We start from the raw sequence: 22,240 nt of genomic DNA, 5'->3' as shown, positions 1-22,240 counted from the left end.
TGACAAAGGAAAATCTGAGACAGTAGTTGAAGAGGTGAAAGAAAGTGTTTCTCAAGTAAAAGAAGTCAAAAAGTACGTAAAAGATGTGAGTAAAGAAGAAACATCGTCTAATACTATAACATGTTTCAGATGTGGAAAAACTGGGCACAAAGCCAACTCAAAGTTATGTCCAGCTTTGAGTTTTGTGTGTCATGGTTGTGGGAAAAAGGGACATTTTGTAAAGTTTTGTAAATCTAAAGATAGGAAAGTAATTAATCCATACTAATATAATAAAGAGAGAGCCAAAAACCTTTGAGGCGGGTAATCTCAGGAACCACAGCACCAATCACAACACCCAATACAGCGTTGGAAAGGGCAGTTGCAGCAGAAGTACATAGGCTATGCAGACGCCCACCATATACATTTAAAAAGTAAAAGAACCGTGCCAGCAAAGTAGTCCCTTGTGGGCGTGTCTGCGTTGTGCTGTGGGCTTGTGCTGGGGGGGCGTGACAAATGCTGGGGAGTGTGGTACGTTACGCCCTTTGGGCTGGACTGTTCCCATGAGGCACAGGGTCAAGGCTGATTTGCATATGGCCATGTCTGAACTGGGGTGGTGTGGAGTGCAAAAAAACGATGGATTTAGGCCCAGATCTCTGTACTGGGGTGAATGTATGACATTGTTCTGCATTCTGTCCATCAACTGTGGTTTTTGCATTTGTCACCCCGAGTGGGATGGGTATGCTCAGACGTGAGTCCCATGCTCTCCACACCACTGGAGTCAAGCTATCCTGGCTGAACATGGCTTATAGCCAGAAATTTGTCCTAGGATGCTTGAGTCCGGTCCAGAAAAGACATGGCTTGGCAGTTCGGCCTGGAATGTTCCCATGAGGCACAGGGTCAAGGCTGAGATGTCGTGGAGTGCAAAAAAAATGATGGATTGTTGTGTTGCTTACTTCTGTACTGCTCCTTTAACCACACACATTCTTTCTTATGTCATTGCTGAATGTGGAACCTTGCATATGTCATCTTGATGTGCATCCTTTGTAAGAGTCAGTTATCCATTGATGCTGATCTATGCTGGATTAATTGTACTGTGCTCTTCGATTAAACAAGCTTCTACCTTAATCAACCTTGAATTCATCATCATTTCACTGGCGACGAGATTCGAAGAGCAGAACCCACGTGGATACCTAATCTAATTTAAAAAATTTAACTTGGTTTACCTCATTTTACTCAGAAGGACGTTAAACAACTCTTGGACTTGGTAAATATACAAAGAATTATTATTATCTACTTTTGGATCAACCTTAAGGTGCTTGAGCATCGTGCATTTTTCTTAAATATGAGCTGTTATGGGCGGAAGCAAAAACAAGAAGATTGACATTAACCTTTCCATCGTAATTTAAACTATGCGCTTTACTGAAGTAAACTATGCGTTTTACTGAAATGTGTGATCGAAATTAGAGAATTGAGCTCTTTACCGTTTTTTAGTAAAGAAGTTTTCTTGCTTTAAGCGTTTTGCCGTTATTATCATTACGCTTTACAACCCGCTTCTCAGCTCGCTCCAAGGCTCGCACCATTTCCAAAAATAAACAATTCGTTTGGTCGGTGACGAAGTCGACGCAGTGCTGTTCCACTCCTACAACGTTCCGCTTTGAATTCTGGGAGTTGCGTGTGACGTAATACGTCACAGCGTCATAGCGGCCATCTTGGTAAAACCCGAAGTCACGGACACATTCGTTTTAAGAAACTGAGTAACATCGAGTGAATTCTTTAGCGCTTGAACAAAAGACAATTGAATTATTTTAACAGCGGATTACCATTAACGGTGATTCGCACACCTTGTCTTACCTTATCAGCGCGTTACCATCGACGGTGACTCGCACACCTTTGGATTGGGAGAGAAGAATAAACAATTCAACAGCGAGTTACCATTAACGGTGATTCGCACACCTTCTCCTGTCTTATCAGCGCGTTGCCATCGACGGTAAAAAAAAAAAAAAAGAGAAGAAGAGGATTAGAGCATTTCAACAGCGAGTTACTATTAACGGTGATTCGCACACCTGGTTATTTTCTTATTTTTATTATTTGATTTACAGTACATACTATTATCTTATTTACAAGACTTCATTTTAATTGTGTTCTAGCACATTGAGTGATAAGATTCTTAACATTTAGTCCAGCATTTTTCTCATTTAAAGTTTTTATTATAGAAGTAGTAGGTTTAATTTAGGATGACTCAGCCTAACTACAATATTAGCCCTCCTCAGGCATTTTGGGTTTCTGGTAATGAACCACCACTTAAGTGGTTGGAATGGAAGCCTTATTTTTGTAATTACATTGATGCATTAGATGAGGATGGAAAAATGTCTCATGCTCAGAAAAAGAGACTTCTTCTCCACTCTTTAGGTCCTGTTGGACTAAAAGTTTATGAAACTATGACTAAACCCTCCTTTCCTGGTGATTTAAATGTTTATATGTTAGCGCTTTTACATTTAGACACTTATTTTGCTCCTAAGGTGTGTATTGGCGTAACGAGGTATACATTTTTCTCAAGGAAACAGTCTAAAGAAGAAAATATTGATCATTTTTTAGCTGATTTGAAGAAGTTGTCCTTGGATTGTAAATTTGGTGTTCTACAAGAAGAATTAATTAGAGACCAAATCGTTATGCATTCTTATAATACCTCCATACAGGATAGGTTATGGATAAATGGGGACTCTCCTCTTGATGATATTCTTGCCATTGCACGCAAGGCAGAAATGTCTGGCAGATGCGCTAATGTGATAAAGAATGATAATAGTGCAATGTCTAATGATGCAGTTTGCAAAATTAATGCTATGGACAAAAAAAGGTATAACTATAGTTCTAGGCAGTCTTTTAGTTCTAACAACAAGTTTTCTTCTGCTAAACATCCTCAGTCCTCCTCAAATGTTAAACTTAAATGTTACAGATGCAACAGTTTAGACCATTTGGCTGACTTCAAAGGTTGTCCTGGGTTGAAAACCAAATGTTCTAGTTGTGGTTTGAAAGGTCATTTAACGAAAGCATGTAATAGGAAAAAAAGAAGTAAAGTTAATTTTGTGAATGACATTGATGAGGAAGAGAACTTTGAAAATGATGTTGAAGATAATCTAGTGATGAATGTTCATGATAAGTTAGTTCTAAGAATAAGAGACGAGGACATGGTTAACAAACCTATTTGTACAATGAGTATTGGTGGTGTGATTGTAAAAATTTATGCCGATTCGGGCTCACCTTATACCATTGTTAATGAAGATATGTGGAAATCCTCATTTATTCAACAGGTGGGGGAGAAATTATTGCCATCAGATATCCACCCTGAAGGTTATTTAGGAGACCCTATTTCAATTTTGGGTTTTCGTTGGTTTGTTTTCAGGTTCAAAGACAGGGAATGTAGAGGGAAGTTGTACATTTCAAAGAAAGGACCACCTGTTTTAGGGTGGTTCGACCAAAAACAACTCCACATTATCTTAGATCCTAATAGTAAAGAACAAGTCTTAGTAGTTGATGACTGTTCTATTGTTACAGATAGCATTTTAAAGAAATTTCCAAAGGTTTTTAGTAAAACTTTGGGGAATTTAGTTGGTTTTGAACATAAAATCATACTAAAGGATGATGCTTGTCCAAAAGTGCACAAGTGTAGGAATGTGCCTATCTTAGTGAGAGATGAAGTCAGTAAAGAACTGGATAAACTTGTGTCTACTGACATCATAGAACCTATTGAGGCGAGTGAATGGGTTTCGCCAATTGTCGTCGCAAGACGGAGCAACGGCAAAATCAGGTTGTGTGTAGACCTAAGGTATTTAAACAACAACATTGTGGTTGATAAATTCCCACTTCCCAAAATCAATGAAATGGTCTCTAGTGTTGGTAATGCCCAGTGGTTCTCTACCATAGACCTGTCATCTGCATACCACCAGATTTCTCTGTGCCCTGATTCAATGAAGTTTACGTCTTTTGTGACACCTTTTGGTTGCTTCCGTTATAAACGCATGCCGTTTGGCTTAGCCTCAGCGGCTGCTGTTTTTCAACGGCTTATGTACCAATTATTCAAGGGAGAAAAAGGTGTCAGATATTTTCAGGACGATATTCTGGTCTTCGGAGATGATGAGAATGAGCATTTATCAAGGCTACATAAAGTTTTGAATATTCTTGAAAGCAAGGGTCTTACTGTTGAACATTCCAAATGTAAATTTGCTCAGAAAAGTGTAACTTATCTAGGCCATATCATTGACGCTGAAGGGGTTAAACCCAAACCCTCTTTGGTTTCAGCAATCTCCGATGCTCCTAGTAGAGTTGCCAGATGTAATCTTGGTTCTTCTTCCAGGGTTGATGTCCCCAATCGTTTGTGGAAACCTGAAGATTTGGAGGTTGATGACTCTAATGGTAATTTGGATTCTTCCTATAATTCTGGAGTGGTTGGTTGCCCAAGTTCGTGTGAAGTTCCAGATCATAGTTTGGTTGTCACTGGAAGCAATAACTCAGATTCTCCTAGCGATATTTCTGAGGAGTCAGTTGTCACTCCTAGGGAGGATTGTTTGGTTTCTGGTGAGGATTCTTCTCTCCGCCATTCCTCAAGGAAGAGGGTGGTTCCTTCGTGGCTTAAGGATTACATCACTAGTAACAGTTAAAAGATTATATCACTAGTAACAGTTAAGGTCTTATCACAATTTTGTTAGTATTTGCTGTAGTTGTTTTCATTCATTATATGTTCTTTCTTTTCTTTTCTTTTTTTTCTTTTTATTATAGATAGGGGGATGTGTTGTGTTGCTTACTTCTGTACTGCTCCTTTAACCACACACATTCTTTCTTATGTCATTGCTGAATGTGGAACCTTGCATATGTCATCTTGATGTGCATCCTTTGTAAGAGTCAGTTATCCATTGATGCTGATCTATGCTGGATTAATTGTACTGTGCTCTTCGATTAAACAAGCTTCTACCTTAATCAACCTTGAATTCATCATCATTTCATGGATTTTGGCCTAGATCTCTGTATTGGGCTGAATGTAAGACAATGATCTGCATTCTGTGATACCTACTGCTTTGACTTCAACAATTTTTTTAGTTTCATGTCTATTGATTATGTACTTTTTCTAATGTGATTTTAATTGAATGTTGTCATATCAAAAAATAATCATAAGAAAAGAAAACAAAACAGAAGAGAAAAGAAAAAAAGAAAAATATTTGCACCTTTAAAGAAATCCATACTAATATAATAAAGAGAGAGCCCAAACCTTTGAGGCGGGTAATTTCAGGAACCACAGCCCCAATCACAACACCCAATACAGCGTTGGAAAGGGCAGTTGCAGCAGAAGTACATAGGCTATGCAGACGCCCACCATATACATTTGAAAAGTAAAAGGACCGTGCCAGCAAAGTAGTCCCTTGTGGGCGTGTCTGCGTTGTGCTGTGGGCTTGTGCTGGGGGGGCGTGACAAATGCTGGGGGTGTGTGGTACGTTCCGCCGTTTGGGCTGGACTGTTCCCATGAGGCACAGGGTCATGGCTGATTTGCATATGGCCATGTCTGAACTGGGGTGATGTGGAGTGCAAAAAAAAGATGGATTTAGCCCCAGATCTCTGTACTGGGGTGAATGTATGACATTGTTCTGCATTCTGTCCATCAACTGTTGTTTTTGCATTTGTCACCCCGAGTGTGATGGCTATGCTCAGACGTGAGTCCCATGCTCTCTACTCCACTGGAGGCAAGCTATCCTGGTTGAAGACGGTTGATAGACAGAAATTGGTTATAGAATGCTTGAGTTTGATCCAGGAAGGACATTTCTTGGCAGTTCGGCCTGAAGCTGAGGTGGCGTGGAGTCCCAATAAAATGTTGGATTTATGCTCTGATTTCTGTATTGGGGTGAATGTATGACATTGTTCTGCATTCTGTCCATCAACTGTGGTGCCGTTGTGGCACATATTTAACTGTTTTATCCCCCAGGTTCTGTACATTCCTGCTCCAGGTGTTCACCCTGCTCACTTTAAATACCCCTGCACCCCATAATCAAAACCCACTCTTACAGCCTGATTCATGAACGGGCCGTTTTGCGAGCCCCTAATAGCGAATCATAGCGATTCGCTATTAAGGACTCGCAAAACGGTAATCATGTAGGAATCGCATAATAAAATGCGATTCCTACTGATTCCTTATTTGCGATTAGCAAATTGCTAATCGCAAATAAGGAATAACTCGCCATTCATTCCTATGGGCCAAAAGGCCCATAGGAATGAATGGGGAGTATTCCTTATTTGCGATTAGCAATTAGCTAATCGCAAATAAGATTGCGATTTGAAGGGTGCCAGGGGTGTCCACAGGACACCCTGAGCACCCCTCAAATGAAATTTCACACAGGTGTTGCACACACACATGTCCAAAGGACATGTGTGTGTGTAACATGCAACTCAGAAAAATGCATTTAAATGCATTTCTCTGAGTTTTCGCAATTTACCGCGAGGTCTGACCTCGCGGTAAATTGCGGCAAGAAATTGCGAATTCGCAAATTTAATTTGGATGTTGAATTGCATTCAAGGAATCTCTAATAGAGATTCCTTAAATGTAATTCCTCGCACATTTGCGACATCGCAATTAGCGATTTTTGCATTTGGGATGCTGAATCCCAAATGCAAAAATCGCTCTCGCAAAGGGCCGGATTCTCAGAATCCGGCCCCTTGCGAGCGCAATTTAGGGTCATGAATCGGGCGGTTATTCCTTAAAATACCCCAACACACTTAAACACTAACCCATCTCAACCCTATAAATATACCCTGTACCCCAAAACCCAAATCTATACCTAAATCCTAAAAATACCCCTGTATCCCAAAAAACAAACCTGCCTCTGAACCCTAAAATACCCCTGTACCCCAAAACCCAAACCTAGCCCTGAACCCTTAAAATACCCCTGTACCTCAAAACCCAAACCTACCCCTGAACCCTAAAAATACCCCTGTACCCCAAAACCCAAACCTAGCCTTGAACCATAAAAATAACCCTGTACACCAAAACCCAAACCTACCCCTGAACCCTTAAATACCCCTGTACCCCAAAACCCAAACCTAGCCCTGAACCCTAAAAATACCCCTGTACCCCAAAACCCAAACCTAGCCCTGAACCCTTAAAATACCCCTGTACCCCAAAACCCAAAAGTACCCCTGAACCCTAAAAATACCCCTATACCCCAAAACCCAAACCTAGCCCTGAACCCTAAAAATACGTCTGTGCCCCAAAACCCATACCTATCCCTAAAGGCTAAAACTACCCCTGTACCCCATAACCCAAAACTATACCTGAACCCTTAAAATACCCAAACACCCCAAAACATATACCTCAGTACCCCAAAACATATACCCCTATACCTATACTTACCTTATCCAAACATAAAAAAACCATGCTTTTACCATTCATGCATTTACAACGAATTTCGTTGTAAATGTATGCGTGGTAAAAGCATATAAAATGTAATGCCCTGCGTTATAATGGCCTTGCGGAGTCATGGTACTTTCATAATGAAAGTATGCAGAGTGATGGTCTGCGGAAAGAAAGTTGCGGAATAATGGGTGTTTACCCTGCCCTGGTAAGTACATTGGTGGCACAGCGGCCCACATCTCCAGCAACATACTCATATTTTTTCACCACCGATTTGAAAAATGCACAGGTCTCTCTCATTGATGGCCAGCACCGACATGCACTTTTAGACACACCTCCCGCCACAAGTTCTAGAATTGCAAACTTTAGAGCTGGGGAGCTACGTTCGAATCTCGGCATCAGGTCAACATCCTGTGATTCCAGGCAAATTGCTTTGTCTCCCCGTGCCTACCACAAATTAATGTGTTCTTCTGTAATGTAAATTGTGCTCATGCCATGTTGTCGAGTTCGCGCTATATAATATTGCAAGGAAAAATAAAGTAAGGAAACTCGAGTTCACACACTACTGAATGCGCACTCCTAAGTGCATCAGCAGTGCACTGTGAATCGGAGCGTTTCACAGGCCTGTCACAGATAAGAAAGGCTATCAAAACGAAATCCTACAAAACAATATACTACTGGCCGGCAGCAATTCATACCCGGACAACGTTGGGACGGGTTGCTAGTAATGAATATATATCTATACTACTGTAATAAAGTAAGAACTTCCAGGCTTTGAGGCGGGTAAACTCGGGAACCACGGCGCCAATCTACACACCCGATACACCGTTGAAATCGTCAGGGTGTGTAGATGGTTATAGGCTATATAAATGTAAAAAATAAACGTTATTTACAATATTTATAATTAAAAAAAAGTAGTCCCCCCCCAAAGTAGCGCCGGCCGCGACGTGCGTGCTCACTTCAGGAGCATGGGGAGGAGCGGCGTCAGAGGAGCGGTGGACACGGCACGGGGGAGGAGCGGTAACGTCAGGAGCAGCGGACAGGCCAGCAGCGGTGCGAGCGGACAGGCGGAAGGAGCGCCGGCGGAGGTGGAGCGGCGGACATGGCGCGGGGGAGGAGCGGTCACATGAGGAGCAGCGGACAGGCCAGCGGCGGTGCAAGCGGACAGGCGGGAAAAGCGCCGGTGGAGGTAAGGGGACCCATGTCGGGACAGGCGGGAGTTGGGGCAGGAGGGGGACGGGTGGGCGGGGACCGGGGGACGGGCTGTTGTAGTCATGCGGTCAGGCCACTCTGAAATATGCATAGTGGGAGAGTGGTTACTTTTTAAAGATTTGCCCTGCCTAGCAACGAAAGTGGGAGTTCGCTCTAGAGAGATATGTTGTACACAAGTCCATTAAGAAGTGGTTCGGGTCGGGGAAGGCGGGGGACGGGACAGGCGGGGGCCCGGCCAGATGGACAATGTATGGGTGGGCCGGGGGCGGGGAAGCTGCCTGTTGCTCCCGGACAAGGTCGGGACGGGCTGCTAGTACTAATATAATAAAGAGAGAGCCCAAACCTTTGAGGCGGGTAATCTCAGGAACCACAGCACCAATCACAACACCCAATACAGCGTTGGAAAGGGCAGTTGCAGCAGAAGGACATAGGCTATGCAGACTCCCACCATATACATTTAAAAGGTAAAAGAACCATGCCAGCAAAGTAGTCCCTTGTGGGCGTGTCTGCATTGTGCTGTGGGTGTGTGCTGGGGGCGTGACAATCGCTGGGGGCATTTTGTCACGAGTATTGTTTTTTCTTCCCAGCTTCTATACATTCCTGCTCCCTTTAAATAGTAATTCGGTGGAGGTCCCATTCTCTTAGAACCACCCCAAGCACAGTTATGGGCAAAAATACAACTAAAAGGCCCTGCAAAGCATTAGTCAAGTCAAGTCAGATAATTTATATAGCGCGCTACATACCCAGAGGGTCTCAAGGCGCTTGAAGAAGGGTGGGGAATGATTGGTCGAATATCCAAGTTTTAAGTTGCTTTCTGAATGCTGGGTGGTTTTGAGTGAGGCGAAGGTGAGTGGGAAGTGAGTTCCAGGTTTTAGCTGCCAGGTAGGAGAAGGATCTTTCTCCCATGGTAGTTTTGTTGATGCGAGGTACAACTGCAAGGGCTTGGTTGGAGGAGCGTAGCTGGCGGGAGGGGGTGTAGAAGGAAAGTCGTGTGTTGAGGCATTCGGGTCCAAGTTCGTAAAGTGCTTTGTGAGTGTGGGTTAGGAGGCGGAATGTTATCCTCTTATTAACTGGGAGCCAGTGGAGGTTTTTCAGGTGACTAGAAATGTGGTCTTTACGCGGGATGTCTAGTATGAGTCTGGCTGATGCGTTCTGGATGCGTTGGAGTTTTTTCTGAATTTTTGCGGTGGTACCGGCGTAAAGGGTGTTTCCGTAGTCCAGGCGGCTCGTGACCAGTGCGTGGGTGACCGTTTTTCTAGTTTCGGTGGGAATCCAGCGAAATGTTTTTTTGAGCATGCGAAGAATGTTGAAGCAAGATGATGAAACGGCGTTGACTTGCCTGTTCATCGAGAGTGAGGAGTCCAGGATGACGCCCAGATTCTGTGCGTGGTCCGTCAGGATGGGTGCTTTTCCGAGGGCCTCTGGCCACCAAGAGTCATCCCAGGCGGAGGGGGAGGTACCTAAGATAAGGACTTCTGTTTTGTCTGAGTTCAGTTTCAGACGGCTGTGCTTCATCCACTCGGCTACTTCTTTCATTCCTTCATGTAAGTTGGTTTTGGCGGTGTTCGGGTCTTTGGTGAGTGAGAGGATCATTTGAGTGTCATCAGCGTAGGAGATGATGTTGAGGTTGTGTTGGCGTGCGATGGTCGCGAGGGGGCTCATGTATACGTTGAAGAGGGTGGGGCTGAGTGAAGATCCTTGTGGCACGCCGCAAATGACTTCAGTGGCCTCTGATTTGAATGGTGGAAGGCGGACTCTCTGAGTTCTTCCGGTAAGGAACGAGGTGATCCATTCCAGTGCTTTTCCTTGGATTCCGATGTTTCTGAGGCGTTGTAGCAGGGTGCTATGACAGACTGTGTCGAAGGCTGCGGAGAGGTCAAGGAGGATGAGGGCGACTGTGTCTCCATTGTCCAGTAGAGTTCGAATGTCGTCTGTAGCTGCGATGAGTGCGGTCTCAGTGCTGTGTTTTGCTCGGAGTCCGGACTGTGAGGAGTCGAGGGATTTGTTGGTTTCGAGAAAGGCGGCGAGCTGGTTGTTGACAGCTTTCTCGATGACTTTGGCCGGGAAAGGAAGGAGCGAGATGGGGCGGTAGTTTTTGAGTTCGGTGGGGTCAGCTGTGGGTTTTTTCAGAAGGGTGCTGAGTTCGGCGTGTTTCCAGATTTCCGGGAAGGTGGCGGAGTTGAGGGAGCAGTTGATGATGTCTCGGAGGTGTGGTGCAATGATGGAGTCTGCTTTGTTGAAGATGTGGTGAGGGCATGGGTCTGTGGGGGATCCTGAGTGGACGGAGTTCATCAGGCGGATGGTGTCCTCAGTGGAGATTGGGTTCCAGTCATAAAGGATGTTCAAGGGGGGTGAAGGTACGGCAGAAGGTTGGGTGGGTTGGTCTCCGGGTTGGTTGTTGAAGCTGTTGTGGATGTCTGCGATTTTGTTGTGGAAGAACAAAGCTAGGGAGACGCAAAGGGTTTGAGAGGGAGTGATGTCGTTGGAGCTGGCTGAGGGGTTGGTAAATTCTTTGACGATGTTGAATAGTTCCTTGCTGTTGTGGGCGTTGTTGTCTAGTCGGTCTTTGAATGCGGCTTTCTTGGCAGTTCGGATCAGTTGGTGGTGTATGCGGGTGGCGTTTTTGAAGGCGTCCCTGGTGCTGGTGTTTGGGCCTTTTTTTCAGGCCTTCTCAAGGGAGCGACAGAGTTTCTAGATTTCTTAAGATCATCGTTGAACCAGGGGGCGTTTTTGCTGCCTAGTTTGATTTGACGTTTTTTCAAAGGTGCTAGGTTGTCGGCGCTGTTAGTTAGCCATTGAGTGAGGTTAATGGCTGCTTGGTTGGGGTTCGAAGAGTGGGCAGGGGGGTTTTGAAGAAGCGATGAGGAGATCTGGTCAATGGGGATTTTGTTCCAGTTTCTTCGCAGAGTAGGTTGAGGATGGTTGTGGGTTGTGGTCTTTTTGTAGGAAAAGTGAACGCAGCTGTGGTCCGTCCAGTGGAGAACTGTGGTGTGACTGAAGGAGATATGTTTGCTGGAGGTGAAGATAGGGTCGAGTGCGTGACCTGCGTAGTGAGTGGGGGTATTAACAAGTTGTTTGAGTCCGAGGTTGGCGAGATTGTCCAGAAGGGTGGTGGCGTTGCTGTCGTTGCTCTTTTCCAGGTGAAAATTGAGGTCTCCCAATAGAATGTAGTCCTCGGAGGGGAGGGCGTGTGGGGTGATAAAGTCAGTGATGTCTTCACTGAATTGTGCACGGGGTCCAGGTGGCCTGTAGAGGAGGGTGCCTCTGAGTGTGGTCTTGGGGTCGGTGTGGATCTGGAAGTGAAGGTGTTCGGCGCTCGCGAGGTTGATGTCTGAGCTGGTTGAGATGCGGATGGAATTCTTATGGACGATAGCGATGCCTTCTCCTGTTTGTTTGGTGCGGTCCTTACGGATGATCTTGTAGCCGTCCGGGATGGCAATGGTGATGTCTGGGGCTGATGAGGCGTTCATCCATGTTTCTGTTAGGAAGGCGACGTCCGGAGAGATGGTGTCTAGTAGATTCCAAAGGACGACGGCGTGTCTGTGGACCGAGCGGGTGTTGAGCAGGATGCATTTAAGGTGGTTAGTGTCGGAGCTCTGTTTGGTGTTCGTGGATGAGGAGTTGGTCTTGGTGCCGTCATACTTACAGGAGTTGCAAGTGAAGGGTCCATGGGTGTGTCCTGGAGCGGCTTGGGCGCAGTTGGGGAGTCGGCCGGGGTTTAGGGCTAGGAGGGTGGAGGCGTCGTAAGTAATGCGGGTGGGGAGGGTGGTACGGGGGCCAGGGGGTCTGGCGCTGGGCGCTGGCTTGGCGCGGACGGGCGTAGACGGGCTTACCTTTGGCGCACCTTCGGCGCGAATGGGGCGCGACTGCTGCGCGTGAACTCTTCGCGTATCAGCATCTGTCATAAATGGAAAGTGGAGGGGGCGGAGAGTGGGAGGGTCAGCTGGGAGGCGGGGAGGAGCCACGGGCCACGAGCACAACAAATGGAGGTAGGGAAACAGAAACTGGGGCACGAACACACTCAAGGGGACAAATACACTTCAATAAATGCAGCGCAAATAACCTACAACACAAATTCTATGCAACGCAATTTACATAAAGTATCAAAATCGGCAAAACGATACCAGGCGCTCTCACAGGACAGGCAATGGGCACCAAGACAGCGTCGAGGCGCTGGAACTGCAGGCAATGTCTAGCGCAGTGTAAAGAAACTCTGTCTGAGAACAGCAGGAGGGGTGCTGGCAGGTAGGCAAGTGAGGCAGGGAGCGACCGTCGAGGAGCGAGTCCAGTTGGTCACAGAGAGCCAGGGGAGGAGTGCTCTAACTCGGCTAGTGGGTGGGAGGGTCAGCTGGGAGGCGGGGAGGAGCCACGGGCCACGAGCACAACAAATGGAGGTAGGGAAACAGAAACTGGGGCACGAACACACTCAAGGGGACAAATACACTTCAATAAATGCAGCGCAAATAACCTACAACACAAATTCTATGCAGCGCAATTTACATAAAGTATCAAAATCGGCAAAACGATACCAGGCGCTCTCACAGGACAGGCAATGTGCACCAAGACAGCGTCGAGGCGCTGGAACTGCAGGCAATGTCTGGCGCAGCGTAAAGAATATTTTAAATGCTATTGCATTTGCCTCATCAGGGACATCTAGGGACGACGAGGTGAACTGCAGCTTGATGTGTAATATTTTAAATGCTATTGCATTTGCCTCATCATGGACATCTAGGGACCACGAGGTGAACTGCAGATTGATGTATACTATTTTAAATGCTATTACATTTGCCTCATCAGGGACAACTGGGGATGAGAGGTGAACTGCAGCTCTTTGTAGAATTATTTGGATACTCTAATATTCACTTCCCACTGCTAATCTCGTCCCATAATGCTTTGCAGGGGCTTGATCTCAAAATCATCACCTCTCTCACTGCTTGCTGGAAGCTAATTTCACTTTTGTGAAATTACTATATGCATTTTAGCATGTAGAAATACTTGTTATTTTACCTTGAATATATGAGGTTTCTGTTTAAATAATTGGAAATCTGACAGAACGAAATATTGCGGATTTATTGTACCAAGTTTGCACCAATTCCGCCCACCCCTACTTTAAATACCCATGCACCCCATAATCATAACCCACCCTTACTCTATAAAATACCCCAACACCCTTAAACACTAACCCATCTTAACCCTATAAATGTAATATACCCTGTACCCCAAAACCCAAACCTATCCCTAAACCCTATAAACACCCCTGTACCTCAAAACCCAAACCTACTCCTGAACCCTAAAAATACCCCTGTACCCCAAAACCCAAACCTACCCCTGAACCCTAAAATACCACTGTACCCTAAAACCCAAACCTAGCCCATAACCCTTAAAATACCCCTGTACCCCAAAACCCAAACCTACCCCTGAACCCTAAAAATACCCCTGTACCCCAAAACCCAAACCTACCCCAGAACCCTAAAATACCCCTGTATCCCAAAAGCCAAACCTAGCCCTGAACCCTAAAAATACCCCTGTACCCCAAAAGCCAAACCTAGCCCTGAACCCTTAAAATACTCCTGTTCCCTCAAAACCCAAACGTACCCCTGAACCCTAAAAATACCCCTATACCCCAAAACCCAAACCTAGCCCTGAACCCTAAAAATACCTCTGTACCCCAGAACCCAAAACTATATCTGAACTCTTAACATACCCAAACACTCCAAAACATATACCTCAGTACCCCAAAACATATACCCCTATACCCATACTTGCCTTATCCAAACATTTAAAAAAAAACATGCATTTATCTTTCATGCATTTACAACGAATTTCGTTGTAAATGTATGCGTGGAAAAAGCATATAAAATGTAATGCCACGTGTTATAATGGCAATGCGGAGTCATGGTACTTTCGTAATAAAAGTATGCGGAGTGATGGTATGCGGAAAGAAATTTGCGGAATAATGGGTGTTTACCCTCCCCCGTAAGTACCTTGGTGGCACGGCGGCCCACATCTCCAGAACCCAAAACTATATCTGAACCCTTAAAATACCCAAACACCCCAAAACATATACCTCAGTACCCCAAAACATATACCCCTATACCTATACTTACCTGATCCGAACATTAAAAAAAAACATGCTTTTACCATTCATGCATTTACAACGAATTTCGTTGTAAATGTATGCGTGGTAAAAGCATATAAAATGTAATGCCATGCGTTATAATGGCATTGCGGAGTCATGGTACTTCCATAACGAAAGTGATGGTCTGCGGAAAGAAAGTTGCGGAATAATGGGTGTTTACCCTCCCCCGGTAAGTACATTGGTGGCACGGCGGTGCACATCTCCAGCAACATACTCATATTTTTTCACCACCGATTTGAAAAATGCACAGGTCTCTCTCATTGATGCCCAGCACCGACATACACTTTTAGGCCCACCTCCCACCACAAGTTCTAGAATTACGAACTTTAGAGATGGGGAGCTACGTTCGAATCTCGACATCGGCTCAACATCCTGTGATTCCAGACAAATCGCTTTGTATCCCCGTGCCTACCACAAATGAATGTGTTCTTCTGTAATGTAAATTGTGCTCATGCCATGTTGTCGAGTTTGCGCTATATAATATTGCAAGGAAAATAAAGTAGGGAAACTCGAGTTCACACACTACTGAACGCGCACTCTTAAGTGCATCAGCAGTGCCCTGTGAATCGGAGCATTTCACATGCCTGTCACAGATAGGAAATGCTATCAAAACGAAATCCTAGGAAACAATAAACTACTGGCCGGCAGCAATTCATACCCGGAACACGTCGGGACGGGCTGCTAGTAAAGAGATAAAGGAGGTTATATGTCAGGTAAAAGAGAAGAGAAGTAATGATCATCCAAGTGGAAAAGTTAACATTGATGGTATAGAGTTAGAAATGAAATTTGACTCTTGTTCTCATATCTCAATTATTTCAAAAGAAATTCATGAAAAATATTTTTAGATGAAAAACAGGCTTTTCAAAATGGATGTAAGTCCAGGGGGGTATGTTGGTACTTCCATAAGTATGTTGGGTTACTTCAATGCCTCTATTGAAATGGAAAAGAAGATAATTGTTGGAAAAATGTATGTTTCAAAAATTGGTGATTGTTTGATTGGGTGGTCACATCAAGGTTTATTGGGTGTGATGTTGAATCCTAATTCAAATCCTCAGGTTCAAATTCAAGAAGTAGAATCTGATGGTAACTCTTTTATAAAGGAGTTTCCAAGACTTTTCCGTTCAGAGTTAGGTTGTCTTAAAGGTTACAAGCATAGTATTAAGTTGAAGAAAATGATGTACCTGTCATTGCTAAAATAAGGAGAATTCCGATAGCTGTACAAGATAAAGTTGAGCAAGAATAAAACAAATTACAAGAGCAAGATATTATTTCTCCTGTAGAGGCAACAGAATGGTTGGCGCAAGTTGTTGTCGAGAATAAAACCAATGGCGAAATAAGATTATGCTGTGATTTGAGATCAATCAGAGGTTATAGTGGATACATTTCCATTGCCAAATATACAGGAGTTATTAACTTCTTTGGGTGATTCAAAAGTGTTTACGACATTAGATCTTACTCAGGCTTACCATCAGATTGGGTTGACGCAGGATTCACAGGACTTAACGGCTTTTATTACTCCTATGGGTGCATTTAAGTATAAAAGGATGCCGTTTGGTCTTGTGTCCGCTGCGTCGGTTTTCCAGCGAGTGATGGCCTCTATTTTGAAAGGAATAAAATCGGTAAAGTGTTATCAAGACGATTTACTGATTTATGGAAGCAATCAAGAAGATCATAACAAGACTTTGAGATTGGTTTTGAGGAGGTTGGAAACTGCTGGAATGACGTTGAAATATGAAAAATGTAAATTTTCAGTAAGTGAAGTTAATTATCTAGGACACAGTATATCATCTATGGAAATTTCACCTAAGAAAGAGTTGGTAGATACCATACACAATTTGGTGTCTCCAAAGAATAAAGAAGAAGTTGTTTCTTTTTTAGGTATGGTAGAATATTATGGAAAATTTATAAAGGATCTAGCAAGTAAATCTATCAATTTAAGAAATTTACTAGGAGAGAATAAAGAATGTGTTTGGTCAGACATATGTCCAGAGTTACAAGCATTTGTTCCTTTTGAAGAGACTTTTGTGATAACTGATGCAAGTTCAAAGGGTTTAGGTTCCGTACTAAAACAGAATAGAGGTGGAAAGGGAAAACGTATTGCTTGTGCTTCTAGGAGCTTAAGGGGTGCCGAAATAAATTATTATGTGATAGAAAAAGAAGCGTTGGCAATCTTTTGGGCTCTGGGGAAATTTTAAAATTTTCTTTGGGGTTTAAAATTTAAAGTTTGTTCGGATCATAAACCATTAAAGGAAATTTTCATGATAAAAGGTTTGGATAGTGTTTCTTCACGGATAAGAAAGTGGGTTATTGGTTTATAAGAATGTAATTTTTTTTATTATTATTAATCTTTTTATTAGCATTCCAAAACATTTACATACAATTGGCAGAAATGCTGATATTATATCAGAAGAATAGTAATGATACAAATTGGCATGTGCGCATTGTTCTCAACAGTGCCAACAATGGTCGTATTACAAGAATTTAATTTTAGTGTGTATTATATACCAGTTGTAGAAAATGTGACTGCAGACTGTCTTTCACGTTTAGTTGGTGATGTTTCTGAAGGTGATGTAGAGGAAGATACTTGAGGAGGAGTGGTTGGAAGAAAATGGAAAGGATAGTGAAATTTCTAAGGGGATTAATTTGATTTTAAATAATTCAAAATTTGATAAGTCTTTGTCTAAGGTTTGGCATTTGGTAGTAGACAAACTATCTGTGGAAAATGGTATTCTTTTAAGGGGGACAAAATTAATTCCTCCTATCTCTTAAAGAAAGAGAATAATTGAAGAGGCTCATCAAGGTCATTTGGGCATTGTGAAAACAAAAGAAAGAATGCATTGTTCTTTTTGGTGGCCAGGTATGGATCTGGAAATTGAAAGGGAAGTAAGAGGGTGTTCGCAATGTAGAGTAAGTGATAAGATCCTTATTTCTCGGACTGCTCCTATGGTGTGTCGCAATTTACTGAGTGGTCCTTGGGACGATGTTGCGATTGATATTGTTGGTCCACTTGCTGGTGAACATCGCACTCCCTATCTTATTGTGTTAATTGACTTGTACTCAAGATGGGTTGAGATTTTATCTGTATCGGAAGTTACGTCTTTATGTGTTGTTTCTTTTTTGAAGGAAATTTTCAGGAGAGAAGGGTTTAAAAAAAAATCTTTTATCAGATAATGGTCTTCAATTCAGTTGTAGGATGATGTCTGAATTTTTAGTATCTTGTGGGATCAAGCATAAAAAGTCTTCTGTGTATCATCCAGAAACAAACGAAACAGTAAATTGATGCTTGTGTAGCACCCTTCTCACCCGCAAGGGTCTCAAGGCGCTTGTACGAATACCGCTGTGGAACCCATCCTGGCTTTCCTTGTGAGGCATCCACTCCTGGGCACCCCCAAGGTGGAGGCCAGGCATCCTTAGAGTTGTGGGGGCCGTTGTGGAAATTAAGCAAGCAATTGCCCAGAGTTGCAGAGTGGGACTCCATGATTGGAATAGGCACCGAGGCAAGAATTATCAGGTCCGTGGAATTTTGAGCCCAAGCCCAAGACCCACCGAGGCGGGGAATTGAACCCTGGTCCCAGGCTAGACCTCTGCATCAGGGTCTGCCACTCTAATCATTGAGCCACACTTCTCCACAGTGGAAAGGTTTAATATTCACTTTCAAGGGTAAATACACTAGATTGGAAGGGAGAGGTGCAGAAATGTATTTTAGCACACAGATTTTCACATCAGATGTCAACAAAAAAAAACTTTTGAATTATTTAAGGGTAGAACTCCAAATACGAGTTTATGTCCAGGATGGATGTTTTGGGGTAAAGGGGTTAAAGTTAATAATGTTGGAGATTGGAGAGTCAGAGAAGAGAGGCTCCGTTTTAAAAACAGAGGGGCATATTATCAACGCTGTGCAAAAAATATCGCACAGCATTGATAACGTGGAAAAATCTATCGCCGATTTCACATCGCCTGTTAACAGCGTATTCTCAACACTAAAGCCAACAGGCAATCTGAAATCGCCATTAGGTCGCATTAGCGCGTGAAAACAAGCGCTGTTTTCACGCGCTAATGTGTGCCTTGATAATATGGGGGTGTGGATTCAGCTTTTTGATCCACTCCCTCATGTTAGCAATGCCTATGTTAAAAGAAGAGACTCCACGAAGTTGTAAGTAGATTGAGCGTATTCTTCTTTATTCGGTTCACAGGTTTCTAAAGCCACGGTGCGGAGCAGTGTGATCCCTCGGATCACGATCACCAACAGCTGATTGAATCTACGGGAACACACACTCCAAGTACATCATTGCATTCTTATCAAACACATTATAAATGAGATGACATGCTCAACATTCCCTTAAGCCCCATTAAGACACCAGTCCACTACAACACCTCCCCCTTAATATAAAACAAAAACAAAAAAAAACAAAAAACAGTACATAAGCTGAAAGCAACAAATAAAGTTCAATAAGTAACAAAATCGCCAAACCTAGCAGGTAATCTAATGGTGCGCCCACTTCTAACAGACCTGGCCCCCACATCATTCCTACCCACCGGGACAGCGGCATTGGAACCTGGACCAACAAATGCACTGCCATCAACATTGGAAGCTGGAACTACAACTGCATTACCTCCACTCTGATCCTGCAACCAAAAAGTCCATTCCAATTCATTAGAACAACTACTCTTCTTCTCTTTCAAAATTAACTCAGCCTGATCTTTTTGTATTCCACCAACCTCTACTGTTGAGGAAAACAGCCCCTTTAATAACCTTATCAACCTGAATTGGATCATAAAAATGAGACTCACCTTTCTTAACGTTAAAGGGTTTTTTGCATAACACCCAATCACCAACAGAAATATTAACATCATCCACCGACCCTTTACCGTCAAAACGTTTTTTCATCATTGCCTGACTACGCTCCACCTTCTCCAACAAACATGTAGCCTGCAGTTTTACATCATTCTTACCAACCAACCTGGAAGGAAGAAGTAAGGAATTAACTTTTCTTCCCCTAAGTAACTCAAAGGGTGTCACTCCAGTGGTGCAATGCGGAGACACATTGTAACTCCAAACTTTCTCATCCAAAAACGAACTGACATCCAAACCAGAAGCTACAGCTGTCTGAATCCCTTCTTTAAGAATCGTATTACCACCTTCCACCAAACCATTAGATGCGGGGAGTACTTCGCAACCTTCAAATGTTTAATATCCAGGGACCCTAAAAACAAACACATTTGCTCCGACACGAAATGTGTCCCGTTATCAGTGACTAAACACCTAGGAGCCCCTTCGACCAAAAACAATTTCTTTAAAAACAAGATTGTATTCTCAGTATTAGGCGCATCAACAAACTTAAAATACATCCATTTGGAGTGATAGTCAACAGCCAGAATCAGATACCTACACTCCTCAGGGAGAATTAAATAGGGCCCAGAAAAATCCAGCCCCACCTTAACCCAAGCTTGTTCAGGAAATTCAGTGGGATGAAGTGACAACTTCGGAATCTTCCAGTGCTTATCAGAAAGCAAGCACTCTTCACAACCATCAATACGCCCTCTAACTTGTGCTTCCAACCCCGGCCACAAATAATGCTGTCTAATTTTCATACAAGTTTTGGTTACACCTAGGTGGCCTTCATGACCCATCCTAACAATTACTTCCCTCAATTTAGACGGGGGCACAAATTTATCCCCTCTAAGAACAACATCATCCTTTACGGAAAGCTCATCCGCAACCAAAACGAAATTCTTTAAATCGCCAGAAAGATTTCTCACCTCTGGCCAACCATTTTTACAGCAGTTCAAAACTCTAGATAGAACTAAATCTTCCAGAGAAGCTTTTCTCCAGTCCTCTTCAGAAATAAGGGAACCACAACCTTCCACTGCGTCCAATATCGCCACACATTCTACATCATCCTCCTCAAAATTCACCTCATCATCCTTATCCATCAGCATTCTGGACAGACAATCTGCACGAAAATTCTTATTTCCATGAATATGTTTTATGTCAAAATTGAACTCCTGCAGCTTGGAAACCAACCTTGTTCACCTAGCAGACATAGAATTCGTATTTGAAACTTTGTTAAAAATGAAAGCAAGAGGCTTATGATCAGTCAAAATCAGAAATTTCCTTCCCCAGATATACATTTTAAATTTCTGAACCGCCCACACACAGGCTAGCGCCTCCCGTTCGATCGTGCTGTTATTTCTTTCAAAAGGCTTAAGTGCTCTTGAGGCGAAAGCCACAGTTTGTTCATGTCCCTTTACATTTTGACTAAGAACTGCACCTAGCCCATTCAAATTAGCATCCACTGTGATTATTGAAGGACAATCATCACGGAAAGCATGCAGCGCCTTTGCAGAAATGACTAGATCTTTTACTCTCTCAAAAACACTGTTCAAGTCCTCCGACCAGATAAACCTTTGACCCTTCTTAAGCAGACAGCGAAGAGGTTCAACCATCTGAGCATAATTGCACACAAACCTAGCATAGTATTCAGCTAGCCCAAGGAAAGAGCGTAAAGTATCTTTATCAGTAGGTGGTTTAGCATCTTTTAGAGCTCTAATAACCGAAAACTTTGGACTAATGCCTTTATCAGAAATCGTATGCCCCAAGTAATCAAGTTCATTCATACCGAACTTACATTTGTCAGCCCTGATCGTCATTCCATTGCCTTCCAAAGTGCCCAGAACTTTTTTTAAGAGTTAAATGCTCATCACGGTTCTTTGTAAAAACTAGGATATCGTCCAAGTAAGCTTGGACCCCCACCATTCCCTTGAACATACCTTTTCATCAACCTCTGAAAAATACCTGCTGCCGAGGCCAGCCCGAAAGGGAGTCTCAGGAACATATACGCACCAAAAGGTGAAACAAACTTAGTAAGTTCCTGAGACACCTCACTCAAAGGAATCTGATGGTAGGCGGACTTTAAGTCTGTAAGGGAAAACCACCTAGCCCCCCCCCCAATTAGCCAAGAGTACGTGGATCTTAGGAAGGGGATGGCAGTCTACCACAATATTTCCGTTCAATCCCCTCAAATCTGCACAGAGCCTAATCTCTCCTGATTTTTTTCTCGCCACGACAATCGGGGGGCGACCCATTGGGAAGACTCTGTTGGCTGTATAATTTTTTGATCACATAGGTCATTTAACATTTTCCCTCCCTAGCACTCAACGGTACAGGTCGTACCTTATGCATGACCGGTTGAGCGTCAGGAACCAATCTGATTTTATGACTGAAATTCTTTATGCACCCTACTTGATCTTTAAAAACTTCCTTAAAATCTTCAAGCAAGTGCTTATAGTCAATTTCCGAACTTTCCACACTTATGACCTCCATACTCCTCACCTTAATGGGATTTTCATCCCCTGGTACCAAATACAGACCCATTTTTGCAAGATCCTTCCACCCCACAATATTTTCCCCCTTAATTGCAACATAAACTTTCGTCATAATACATCGACCAAGAATTTCAACCTTTGACAAAAAGAACCCCAACATGTGAATGTCCTTTTCTCCAAACACCTTTGGATTA

The sequence above is a fragment of the Lissotriton vulgaris genome, chromosome 1_2 (assembly GCF_964263255.1).
Source record: "Lissotriton vulgaris chromosome 1_2, aLisVul1.2, whole genome shotgun sequence".
In the NCBI taxonomy this organism is placed as follows: domain Eukaryota; kingdom Metazoa; phylum Chordata; class Amphibia; order Caudata; family Salamandridae; genus Lissotriton; species Lissotriton vulgaris.
The sequence above is the reverse complement of the archived record's forward strand: the minus strand, read 5'-3'. Positions refer to the sequence as shown.